This window comes from Physella acuta, unplaced genomic scaffold (assembly GCF_028476545.2).
Source record: "Physella acuta isolate Inbredline_101_S28 unplaced genomic scaffold, ASM2847654v3 ptg000083l, whole genome shotgun sequence".
In the NCBI taxonomy this organism is placed as follows: Eukaryota; Metazoa; Mollusca; class Gastropoda; family Physidae; genus Physella; species Physella acuta.
The window spans coordinates 191,981-206,610 of NW_026731603.1; the positions used below are offsets into that span (position 1 = coordinate 191,981).

Sequence of the window (14,630 nt, forward strand, 5' to 3'; positions counted from 1 at the left end):
TAGTTCGATCACGCATATATTAATATTAAATTTTAAAAATGCTTCATTACAGACCCTGACTATTAGTACTATAATATAAAATGTATGTGTGAATGTATAATATAGGTGTATATATATATATATATATATATATATATATATATATATATATATATATATATATATATATATATATATATATATATATATATATAAGTTTTTTTTCCCTTAACTATGTTTTAAATGTATGTCAACTATAAGATAAGAAACAAATAAAGAAATACAACACAAATGTTGATCATTATGGTAACTTATGACACATTCGATTTTATTTGCTGAGAAGAAAAACAATCTCCTTTAGTCAAAATTGGCTTCATTTTATTTTCTTTATATTATTTCTTAGTTTGCGGAGAGATTGAAAGCCTTAACTGCCCATCCGTAGTTCTGTAACAAGATTTGATGTTAGCTGTTTAGTTTGATGATGATCTATATCCTCGTAGATTTCATTGTCCGTTAGCTTTAAGGGCCACTTGCATGACTGTAGATTAGAATAGCTGGATTGAGTACAGATCTCAACTTTCTACTTCCTCTTTTGTACGAACCGTTTGGCTAAACAAGTATGTTGACAATTTGTGTAAATATCGCCATATTCAAAAGCAAAAACAAAACTAAAAAATAAAAATAAAAAGAATATGCTCAACATTTTTTTTAAACCACTAACGGCAACGATTAAACGGTAGACAGTGGAAACCTTTTGCACTATAAATAGATTCCCTTCCAGAACACGAGTTCATGATCGGATACTGGTCAGTGTGTGGGTAAGTGACACAGAAAAAAAATCATATTGTAAATGGACGAGTCAGGTTAATATTTGGGGAAAATGGTGTAAATTTTTTTTTTTAAATACTTTTATTTGCAATTAAACAAGTACATCAACATCAAATTTTTTAACATAATTTTGAACATCAAATGAAAACGAAAGGTTTTGCAAATGTACATAATGTATATTTACATGATGTCATGTATTTGATTATAAAAAAATTGCAAATGATGACAGTAAAAGGGGTGAAGGTCAAATGAAAGTGTCAGAAGTCTGGGTGGGGAGAGGAAAGGAATTTTTTCAGAGAGGGTCAATGGGACAGTGAAGCATTTTCTATGTAGGGAAACAACTTAAGTTGACTAGTTGAAAGGGTGTTATAGTGGTCGCATTGAGTTTTCAAAGGGTTGCAGTGTGAAAGATGAGGGGAAAGAGACAAGATTTAGAACTTTAAATAAGTTCTGGATATTGATGTTGCGGTGGGTGGTGGGGTCGTTGGAACAGTTAAAGGGATTGTGGGGTTATCATGTCTGAGGGTAAAGTGGATAGAGGGGGAGAGAGGAGGGGGTAGATTTTTTTTTAATTAATTCAATTGTTTTAAACATTTAAATCAATAATAATAATATATTTGATAGATTTTACACAGCATCAAAGACATGAACAATGAACATCAATTGCATATATAATAATCAAAGGGAAACAATAAAATGGCATAAGAACTAGATTAAAATAAGGTGTGCAAACTAGGTTTCTCTTCACTGCTTAGTTTAATGCAGGGGTCGGCAACCTTTTGAGACTGAAGAGCCAAAAGTTACAATTTACTACATTTCACAGTTTTTAAAGAGCCACAAACATTTTAATTTCAATATTATGATATTATATATATATATATATATATATATATATATATATATATATATATATATATATATATATATATATATATATATATATATATATACATATATTTAAAATAAATTGCTTAAAATATGAACAAATATTTATTCATATAAAAACACACACAAGTTTCGCACAAAACATATTAAAGTAGTTTAGCAAGCTCTGCTCGAAATTAGAAACTTTACATTGTTATTAGATCTAAATCTTTAATTACCTAGTATTGCAGACTAATATTTTTATGAGTTTTAAAAATAAATTAAAATAATTATTAATATTTGTGCATGGTGCTGAAGAGCCGCATCTTGACATCAAAAGAGCCGCATGCGGCTCGCGAGCCGCAGGTTGCCGACCCCTGGTTTAGTGTGCTGCTGAGTCAAAAGTTCACATGGACAGAAATAGCACTAGTGTCGAATTACAGATACATTAAAATTTCCTTTGTTAATAGATTTAAAATTTCAAATTACTAAGGCGGGCTTGTATATGTAATTGTTACATACTTTAACAAATGTTTAGTAGTATACGATAAAACATGATGTGTTTTAAGTAGAGATAAATTTGTATCTGTTTAATTCACAAGCATCATTTGAAAAGCGAAGATGTTTTATCTTTTTTTTTTCATTTTATATAATTTTGAAATAATTGTATTGGTTGTCTACCTTGGAATTTTTTTATAAAAAGGAAAAGTATAGTAACACAACTTATGTCGGTCGTTGTCATTGTTAAAACAATTGTTTTTAATAATTTAAAAAGTATGAATGTATTTGAAAATAATACCACAAAACTCTGTAACTAACTAAAAAGAAAATTGTTGGTCTATATACTGAATTAATATCACGTACTTACATGTAATAAACAATTTGCACAATGGTTTTAATTTATCTGAACAACGGTGCTTTATTAAATATGTACAGGCCCATTTTTACTTTGACTAATATGTATATAATAGTTACTGTAAAAGTTTCTTTTTTTTCAAAACTTATAAAATGTAGCTTTTAAAGTGCTCTGACCAAAAGCTGCAAGACAATGTAGGCTCAGAGAGCATCGCTGGCAATTTTTTACCAACATTTACTAGGCTGATGCCACCGGCAGGCAGTGAAGGTGTGTTGGTAGAATGCGTAGACCTTACATTACGTTATATTGATTTATTCAGAGGTTGTAAACGTTTAGAACACAAAATGTATCAGCAAGATGGAACTTAATTTACAGGTTGTAAAAAAAAAAAATTTTTGTATATAAATAGAGGAGCTATTATTTTAAAACAATTCAACATAAAAATGTAAAACAATACAATGAGATGTTTGTAATTCGATTGTTTGGTTTAATGACTTTTGCTCTATCTATTTATGCGACGATTACCATTGGTTTAATGACTCTCCCTCTATATCTCTATACGGCGTTTACCATTGTTTAATAACTCTCCCTCTATTTCACTATACGGCGATTACCAGCTCAAGTTATTGCCCATTAGCCAGACAGACTGGCTCAAGCATTTCTCTCACCCATGTTACCAGTCAAGAGACATGTCCATAACAACACGTGGTTTGGACATGAGGGGAGATTCGGTCACATGACCTACTGTCTCGAGCCCAGGTTACTTACACGTGACTATCGGGTTAACAGACGCGCAGTCTACCACTAGACCTCGCCATTCCCAGGTTTAACCCTTTGAACCCTTAACTCCTGAACCTACACCCCCCCCCCCCCATGCCCCTGTGCTAAAGAGTTAAATGTATACACTACATACTCTCCATTAATTAAAAAAAAACCAACACAGACTACGAAAATAACATATTGAAATAGGACAATTATTTAACATACATTATGTGGATTGTTATGTAGATTGTTATTAATGTTAAAACACGTATTTTTAATAACCATGTTTTATATGTCCGTTATAATAAAACAAATGATTGCATTTGAATATATAAAACCACAAAGCTATTTAACTGACTAAAAAGAAAAACGTTGGTCTATATACTGAGTTAATTTCACGTACTAGCGTTCAATAAACAACCTTCACATTGGTTTTAATTTATTTGAACCGCGGTGCTGAAAGTGTTCTGACCAACGGCTGGATGACTCTGTCGGCTCACAGACCATCGTTGGCGAATTTTTTTACCAACATTTACCAGTATGATGCCATAGATACCACACAGAAATAAATAATAGTCTTCAAATCAAGGGCTACTTTATATACCGTTTATTTATGACCACCTCACAAATGGCACGTGGGTCCGATTAAAATATTTTACCTTATTAAAAAAAAACAATAATAATACAATAATAGAAAAATTATATAGATCTACATTTATATACTTAATCCTATTATGTCAGCATCGGCTTTAAACGTCTTCTATCACAGCATTAAGTGTCAAATGAGGATTGATACAGATTTACAATAGTAATACTTCTTTCTTACATGTACTTTCATTCAACTAAGATGGCCCACTTATATATAAGACATAAGGGCGATTTACGATTTTATTTTTTACCTGAAAATTAAAATGTGTAGTTAAATGATGATTCAACTATCAGAATTTTTTTTTCCTTCCTCGTTTCTTCCTTATTCGGTGGTGGGTTGATGAGATTGGGGTTATAAGTGGATCTTATTAAAGACAAATAATACTATAAATATTATCAGCAGTATGTATGATGAGTACACTGAGACAAATTAAATCTAAATATTCTTCCCTTTCAAACAGCTAGAAATTTATTTTGAAAAATATTTTAAACAAAATAAAGGTTACAGAAAAATCTTAATCGGTTTATTAATTAGAATTTTTTTTTAGATCTTCAGGTGTATTATTAAAAACCTTTAAAGGCTTATAAGTAGCAACACATTAACATTATAATTAGGTGTTTTATTTAAATCTAAGATTATGGAATCAGTTATATGGTAGTTTTAAAATATTTTAAAATATACGACATTTGTGTGTGCATTTCTGAAAATTTTGAACAAAATCGCAGCATTAGAAGTGAGTAAAAGTTTAGTATTTTTACCTTGTGGTTTAAATATGCTGTGTCGTGTATTTCTATTATCTGTGTCATTTGTTTTTGCCTTGTCGTGTCTGTAATATTATCCTATGAAATCTATTTAATAGGCCATAACATAGTTTTGTTCTAGTACATTCTATCTAAATTGTTTCTTAACGCAAAACGATGAAATAAAACTAGTTTTGCAACAATAGTTAATAGACTTTATTGCAATCACCGACGCAAATGACCTTTTTGCAATGTATTAACCAATGTATTTAAATCCCCAAGGGTAGCGAGCTGCTTGTCTGCATGGAAAATACCAATTGGTTAACTAAAATAATGGTTCAATTGTTTCGTATAATTAGCAACTTTCAGGGGAGCACATTACTTATTTGGTTTCTAAAAATCGATTAAAATCAAATGACCGCTCAATAAAAATGAACTACATAGACATTTTAGATCTTACAAAAGAATTAAAATAATTATGTAGAAACTAACTACATCATCCCACATATGTTCAGTGTACATTACAGCAGGCCCCAGGCTAGACATTGTTTACAGTTTCAGGTGAGGGATACTAAAACAGTTTTTTTTATCTTGTGAGTTGACAGTCACCTACGCCAAATATTTTAATTAATGTGAATCAACTTGAGATGTGTGTACTACATATTCACATGTCACGGGCTAGAGCAGGGGTCGGCAACCTTTTGATATGCAAGGGCCAAAAGTTACAATTTACACACTTTCCCAGTTTTTAAAGAGCCACAACATTTTTAGTTCAATATTCGGTATCTGATTAGGATTTGTTATTTAAAACAAATAGCTTTAAATATGAAATAATATTTATTCATGTACAAACATAGACATGTTTCGCCAGGATATTAAAATCAGTAATTAAATAATATTATTCTAGGACTATCTCAATCCACTTTAGAAGCTGATAATTTTAATTTTATTTTTTCTTTACGGATATCACCGGCTCAGGGGATGTCTTCCATTACCCAGTCAGGAATCAACACGGCAAACACCGACTAACTGGCTTGGATATCGATTTGAATAACTTGCCCGTTCTCTTCTATCCTTTGGTTCTCACCAGTCGTATCTTCCATCCTATTGAAAGCAGGGTAAAGTCGTACCCACAGTCCAGTAAAAATGAAATTATATGACTATTAATATTTGTCCAAGGAGCTGGAAAGCCGCATCTGGACGTCATAAGAGCCGCATGCAGCTCGCGAGCCGTACGTTGCTGACCCCTGGGCTAGAGGACAACAACCTAATTGTATTTCACAGCCCTCACCCAGACTAAGATTACGTTTGTGGTTTCAAAAGATACCGTGTTTCCAAAGGACTTCAGATTGTGTTTCAGCCACTATCCATCATGCCTCTAGCATCGACTGAATATTTATTTATTTATTTTTGTATTGTAAAAAATATGTAACTGTAAGCAGTACAAGTAGTTATAACGGAACTCAATTAATTATATTTTCTCAACGTTTTGGATATAGTTATTCCAAAAACGATAAGTTTTCACAAAGTAAATAATATACATAAATAACTTTCATTATGTAAACTTAATTTTATGTTAACACATTTTCAAATGTAAAATAATATCGTTATATAATCAATAAATAATAAGTAAAAGATATTTCACTATTATGTTACTAAACAATGTATTCAGTATTTATATCGATTTAGGAAATATATATTTAAGTTGTTTCCCTTAACATTGTTTTAAATGTATGTCAACCATAGGATAAGAAACAAATAAATAAATTCAACACAAATGTTGATCATTATGATTACTTTTGACACATTCAATTTTATTTGCTGAGAAGAAAAACAATCTCCTTTAGTCAAAATTTGCTTCCTTTTATTTTCTTTATATTATTTCTTAGTTTGCGGAGAGATTAAAAGCCTTAACTGCCCGTCCGTAGTTCTGTATCAAGATTTGATGTAAGCTGGATAGTTGGTGGATGATCTAACTCGTAGATTTCATTGTCCGCTAGCTTTAAGGGCCACTTGCATGACTGTAGATTAGAATAGCTGGATTGAGTACAGATCTCAACTTTCTACTTCCTCTTTTGTACGAACCGTTTGGCTAAACAAGTATGTTGACAATTTGTGTAAATATCGCCATATCCAAAAGCAAATACAAAAATTTAAAAAAAATAAAATAAAAAGAATATGCTCTAGATTTTTTAAAACCAGTAACGGTAACGATTAAATGGTAGACAGTGGAAACTTTTTGCAGTATAAATAGATTCCCTTCCAGAACACGAGTTCATGATCGGATACTGGTCAGTGTGTGGGCAAGTGACACAGTAAAAAAATCATCTTGTAAATGGACGAGTCAGGTTAATATTTGGGGAAAATGGTGAAAACACTTTTCTTTAATTGCTATCTAATTGATGTAACTGATATCATTATTGTTCCTTTATTATAAATATACAATCATGTAATGTGTTCTAGTTTTTAACTTTCTAGGTAAAGAACATTTCATTTGAGAATAGTCAAGTTTTTTTTTTTCAATAACATTCTTATTGTCTAAGGATTGCGTTATTTTATGTCATTATATATGCAACAATAACAGACTCAGATACTATAAAGTAACAGTCTATCATTTGTTGTTAAAACTAGTGGATAATTTCTTCTTAGTTTGTCTTAAATGCGTACGTATTTATTATGTTTTGATTGTTTGAGAAATACTTGAAACTTTCTATAAACCAGGATGTACGGGTTGTCTCAACACTAATGTCTACTAATTAGTCAGATTTATTTCTTACGTAGATCTATCTAACGTCGATTCACCAAGCTACATAAGGTTCAATTTTATATAATTTTTTGATGTGTAAAACATATTTGAAAGCACTAGAACACGACTAGTGTAATTTAATAAAAACTAATTCTGAAACTCAAAACGTTACGTTTTTAACCTTTTTTTTCTTTTTTTTTTCGAGAAGGTTTTTTTTTGTGTGCCAACAGTAGGCCTATGGCTTCACAATTTTATTAAGACACATGGTATCATTAGGTCTGAGAAAAAAAAATTAATAGAAAGTAGAAAGACAAGTGAAAACTTAATGCTAGTAAAAGAAACGATTATTCAGTGGACAGTGAAAGCTGTATTAGTAAATCCTTAAATATTGACTAAAAAAGTTGTTACTTCTTAGCAAGTAACAATACAAATTGAATGTATTATAATTATCAAGTTGATAGACGATAGAGTCAGCATGTTCAATTGTGTGGAGATATTGTATCCTTACATGTGATACGTTATACCTCAGTGATGCCAGTAATAATTCATGTGTATCATGTAATTTGATAATTTACCAAGTGATGGCACTATATTACATGTGTATCATGTAATGTGATAATTTAACAAGGCAGTGATGGCAGTATATCAGATTTGTATCATGTAATGTGATAATTTACCAACTCAGTGATGGAACTATATTACATTTGTATCATGTAATGTGATACTTTATCAAGGCAGTGATGCATGTATATCACTTTTGTATCATGTAATGTGATACTTTATCAAGGCAGTGATGTCAGTATATCACATGTGTATCATGTAATGTGATACTTTATCAAGGCAGTGATGGCAGTATATCACATTTGTATCATGCAAAATGTGATACTTTATCAAGGCAGTGATGTCAGTATATCACATGTGTATCAATTAATGATCACATTATCAAGGCAGTGATGTCAGTATATCACATGTGTATCATGTAATGTGATACTTTATCAAGGCAGTGATGGCTGGATATCACATTTGTATCATGTAATGTGATACTTTATTAAGGTCATTTGTATAATGACACGTGAAACTTTATTCAGAAGAAAAACTCGTCTTCCGAGCTATTAGGAACCCGAAATCAAAATACGCCAAAATTCATACCCAAATGTCTAAACATACCCTATCAACTAAACAAGAAAACAAATCACGCGTATGATGCGAATCTATTACACAACATTATTTATTTGTTATTGTTCGAAAATAGTTCTGCACGGGTCAGTGTGCATTAAATACAGTATGGGAGGTAACTTACTATTTTATTTTTATAAATAAAAATGTTATTGAATACATTTTCCAGCAGAAATAGCAAAGCGAAACATTACTTATCATAACGGTAATTAACTGCTATACATGTTTTCATATAACTGTAGTGTATTATTATATTTAAATAAAGTACACAATTATAATTTTAACTTGTTGCTACAAGTATAACCTTTAGTGGTTTTGGATTATAAACGTTAAGACACAAAAAAAAATCTCCATATAATAAACACTACTCCTCTTCCACTGTTTACTTTGTAAACTCCTACAGTTTTATTTAATAATGACAGTCATACGGCAGAGATAATATAAAACTGATTTTCACAAAACAGACTAATGCACTTACACTCATGACATGATGTTGTAATTTGTTTTAATTTAAAAAAAAAATTATTTAATTTCATATGAGTGGTTGTGACCAAAATTCATCAAATGACCAAAATATTTATTTTCTGTTGTCTCTCTTTAGAAAAAACCAAACTAAATCTTTCAATTTCGGATGCAATTAATTAAAGAATAAAAGATGAGTAGAGGGAAGGTGGACTGCAAAATTGTCCTCCTAGGAAAAGCGTATGCTGGTAAAACAAGCCTTTTTGAACGCTACATTCACAACAGATTTCTGGGTGATACTGTACCTTACCGACATACTGTAGGTGCTGCTTTTGGAGCAAAGACAGTAACAACAAGAAATAAAAATGTTATTATAGGAATATGGTACACAGCAGGTAGTGAAAGATATGAAGCTATGAGCAGGATCTACTACAGAGGGACCAGAGCTGCTATCGTTTGTTAAGACCTTACAGATAAATCAAGTTTTGACAGAGCTAGATTTTGGATAGGTGAATAACAGAAGCACGAAGAAGGCTGTCAAATGTATCTTTGTTTAACTAAGTATGACATTGTTGAGGAGAATCCAGATTTGCGCACAGTGGACGAGAAAGAAGCTAAAGCCCTAGCTCTTGACGTAAGAGGTGAAGTCTATGAAACCTCTAGCAAGTCAGGCAAAGATATTGAAAAAATGTTTATACAAATTGCTGATGCTTATTTAGCTGTAAAGGCGTCCACTCTAAATCAAGATAACAATGATGCTGTACATGTCAGAAAAACACCCAAGAAACATTTATGTGCCTCTTGTTGTAGTTGATAGCTGGTTTGATTTGTTGTTCTAAAAATTTAAACAACTTAAGTACAGAGCTAACATGATGACTAAATAGAAAGTCCCAAATACTGACAAGTTAAATCACAGGAACACTAGACTATGCAATGTGCAACTATGATCGACAGGTAGTGAAGTAGTTAAATGAAACTATAGACTTGCTTTAACAAATGATTAAGTATTGTATTATGAAAGCTTTGTTAACCAGCAAACTGAAAAAGAACAGTACATAATAAAACACTTGTCTCACATTAAATTTCTGTAAAGGCTTCTGGACATAGAAATTGTGTAATAATAATTGTACAATTTTATCTATGTCACTTTAAAAGTGTAGTTCGATCACGCATATATTAATATTAAATTTTAAAAATGCTTCATTACAGACCCTGACTATTAGTACTATAATATAAAATGTGTGTGTGAATGTATAATATAGGTGTGTATATATATATATATATATATATATATATATATATATATATATATATATATAAATATATATATATATATATATATATATATATATATATATATATATATATATATATATATATATATATATATATATATATATATGTATATATATATATATATATATATATATATATATATATATATATATATATATATATATATATATATATATTTATGTTTTTTTCCCTTAACTATGTTTTAAATGTATGTCAACTATAAGATAAGAAACAAATAAAGAAATACAACACAAATGTTGATCATTATGGTAACTTATGACACATTCGATTTTATTTACTGAGAAGAAAAACAATCTCCTTTAGTCAAAATTTGCTTCCTTTTATTTTCTTTATATTATTTCTTAGCTTGCGGAGAGATTGAAAGCCTTAACTGCCCATCCGTAGTTCTGTAACAAGATTTGATGTTAGCTGTTTAGTTGGATGATGACCTATATCCTCGTAGATTTCATTGTCCGTTAGCTTTAAGGGCCACTTGCATGACTGTAGATTAGAATAGCTGGATTGAGTACAGATCTCAACTTTCTACTTCCTCTTTTGTACGAACCGTTTGGCTAAACAAGAATGTTGACAATTTGTGTAAATATCGCCATATTCAAAAGCAAAAACAAAACTAAAAAATAAAAATAAAAACAATATGCTCTAAATTTTTTTTTAAACCACTAACGGCAACGATTAAACGGTAGACAGTGGAAACTTTTTGCAGTATAAATAGATTCCCTTCCAGAACACGAGTTCATGATCGGATACTGGTCAGTGTTTGAGTAAGTGACACAGAAAAAAAATAATATTGTAAATGGACGAGTGAGGTTAATATTTGGGGAAAATGATGTAAATTTTTTTTTTTAATACTTTTATTTGCAATTAATGTATATTTACATGATGTCATGTATTTGATTATAAAAAAATTGCAAAGGATGACAGTAAAAGGGGTGAAGGTCAAATGAAAGTGTCAGAAGTCTGGGTGGGGAGAGGAAAGGAATTTTTTCAGAGAGGGTCAATGGGACAGTGAAGCATTTTCTATGTAGGGAAACAACTTAAGTTGACTAGTTGAAAGGGTGTTATAGTGGTCGCATTGAGTTTTCAAAAGGTTGCAGTGTGAAAGATGAGGGGAAAGAGACCAGATTTAGAACTTTAAATAAGTTCTGGATATTGATGTTGCGGTGGGTGGTGGGGTCGTTGGAACAGTTAAAGGGATTGTGGGGTTATTATGTCTGAGGGTAAAGTGGATAGAGGGGGAGAGAGGAGGGGGTAGATTTTTTTTTTTAATTAATTCAATTGTTTTAAACATTTAAATCAGTAATAATAATATATTTGATAGATTTTACACAGCATCAAAGACATGAACAATGAACATCAATTGCATATATAATAATCAAAGGGAAAAAATAAAATGGCATAAGAACTAGATTAAAATAAGGTGTGCAACCTAGGTTTCTCTTCATTGCTTAGTTTAGTGTGCTGCTGAGTTAAAAGTTCACATGGACAGAAATAGCACTAGTGTCGAATTACAGATACATTAAAATTTCCTTTGTTAATAGATTTAAAATTTCAAATTACTAAGGCGGGCTTGTATATGTAATGATTACATACTTTAACAAATGTTTAGTAGTATACGATAAAACATGATGTGTTTTAAGTAGAGATAAATTTGTATCTGTTTAATTCACAAGTATCATTTGAAAAGCGAAGATGTTTTATCTTTCTTTTTTCATTTTATATAATTTTGGAATAATTGTATTGGTTGTCTACCTTGGAATTTTTTTTATATAAAGGAAAAGTATAGTAACACAACTTATGTCGTTCGTTGTCATTGTTAAAATAAATTATTTTTAATAATTTAAAAAGTATAATTGTTATGTTTTATATATATTCGCTAAAAAGTTGAAACAATGACTGTATTTGAAAATAATACCACAAAACTCTGTAACTAACTAAAAAGAAAAGCGTTGGTCTATATACTGAATTAATATCTTGCATGTAATAAACAATTTGCATATTGGTTTTAATTTATCTGAACAACGGTGCTTTATTAAATATTTAAAGACCCATTTTTACTTTGACTAATATGTATATAATAGTTACTGTAAAAGTTTCTTTTTTTTCAAAACTTATGAAATGTTGCTTTTAAAGTGCTCTGTCCAAAAGCTGCAAGACAATGTAGGCTCAGAGAGCATCGCTGGCCAATTTTTACCAACATTTACTAGGCTGATGCCACTGGCAGGCAGTGAAGGTGTGTTGGTAGAATAAGTCGACCTTACATTACGTTATATTGATTTATTCAGAGATTGTAGACGTTTAGATTACAAAATGTATCTGCAAGATGGAACTTAATTCACAGGTTGTAAAAAATATTTTTTTATAAATAGAGGAGCTATTATTTTAAAACAATTCAACATAATAATTTAAAACAATACAAAAAGATGTTTGTTAATCGATTGTTTGGTTTAATGACTTTTGCTCTATCTATTTATGCGACGATTACCATTGGTTTAATAACTCTCCCTCTATCTCTGTATACGCCGATTACCAGCTCAAGTTATTGCTCATTAGCCAGACAGACTGGCTCAAGCATTTCTCTCACCCATGTTACCAGTCGAAAGACATGTCCATAGCACCACCTGGTTTGGACATGAGGGGAGATTCGGTCACATTACCTACTGTCTCGAGCCCAGTTACGCACTCGTGACTATCTGGTAAACAAGCGAGCAGTCTACCACTAGACCACACCATTCCCAGGTTTAATGACTAACCTATATACATGGCTTCTATTATTAAAATAAATTGATATTTTTTATTGATATGTACGAGTGAAGCTGTACTAAATGAGACGCCAAACTTTGGGTAGTATTGTGATCGTTCACATAATACATTAAACGTTACATCTTATTCGTTCGTATTTCTAATAGTGGATGAGGTTTACTTTAACAACATTAAGTATTACATACCAACAAGCCAAACGCATTTGGCCGTTTACACAAGCCTGTTTTTTTTCTTGATTTGTTTTTCCCATTTGTCCGCCCAATAAAATACAAGGTAGAAGTTGTTTGATTGTGGAGATTTCTCTCAAAGATAGTTTGCTGTCACCGGTTAACAAGCCTCATCTCAGGTTTGAACTCTGGCCTATCGCAGTAAGCAAGAGCACACTCTCCTGCCCGAGTACGTTCAACACATCAAACTGTAATTGTTGATGTTGTGTACGCAACCGCAGCAACTATTACAGACATTCACTTATAACACAGCATATTTGATTATATGATTATATCGTTTATTATATTATTATAATTGTATAACAGACCGAAAGAATGTTTATGTTTCAAGAAATATTTTATTTTATTCGGAAAATTGTAACAGTAACAAAATGTTTTTCATTTTAAAGATAATTTTAACATAAATGAGGAATAATTTCGTATTTGCCATGCATATCATTATAATAAAAAACATAAAACATAAATTTCAACTCTTTTTTTTTTTACTGTCGATTTACTTGCTAGATTGAAGTATAATATTATTTCATTCTTAAATTCTGTTTACATTGTATGGATTTAACTAACTTCAGGAACATAATTTTAGCAACATTACACTTAGAATTTCATTTTGAATCAATAAAAATTGCAACAATTCAAATAGGTAAAGAAGTTCGACTATTTTGGTCTGATGATCACCATATATCTGTGCAAGGGTTTTTTAGTTTCGTAGAAAATATCAGGAAGTCGTTTTACTAAAATGCTTCCAAAACAGGCAAGATTTTGTGATTTAAAGAACTAACAATAAATCATACGTTAATCAAAATGAGTTGTTTAAATTTTGTCTAAAATGTAGTAGTCACTTAAAAAAAATCCTCCAGCTAGTTGCTTTCATGTACATTGACCTACACTCAGTAATCTTGTAAGAATATTTTTTTAAAGCGGTATTTAATTTGGATTTGTGTTTTCTGGTATCTCACAAATGTAGCTAAAGTGATCCGGAAAATCTTTATAAACACAATTGGCATCACCCATAAATCAAGTTGGGGGGGGGGTACAAACAGAGGCAGTTATGAGAGTTAAAAAAACGATTATTCTGTGAACAGTGAAAGCTATATTAGTAAATCCTTAAATATTGACTAACATGTTGTAACCTGATGATTTTGTCCACAACAATCCAGTGATGGCCCCGTGTTGTAGAAGGGGATCTATGTCTACCGTGTAGCCTTCAGACAGTTTACACATAGCCTTTGTGCTCTCAGATACTTGAGAGTTGGCTTGTCTAGAC

At 30.9% G+C, this 14,630-nt stretch overlaps 1 pseudogene; it reads left to right on the forward strand.

Annotated features, from left to right (window-relative positions):
- The first annotated feature begins 9,165 nt into the window (after positions 1-9,165).
- Positions 9,166-9,889, forward strand: LOC131957951 (ras-related protein Rab-24-like; annotated as a pseudogene).
- Positions 9,890-14,630: the final 4,741 nt, after the last annotated feature.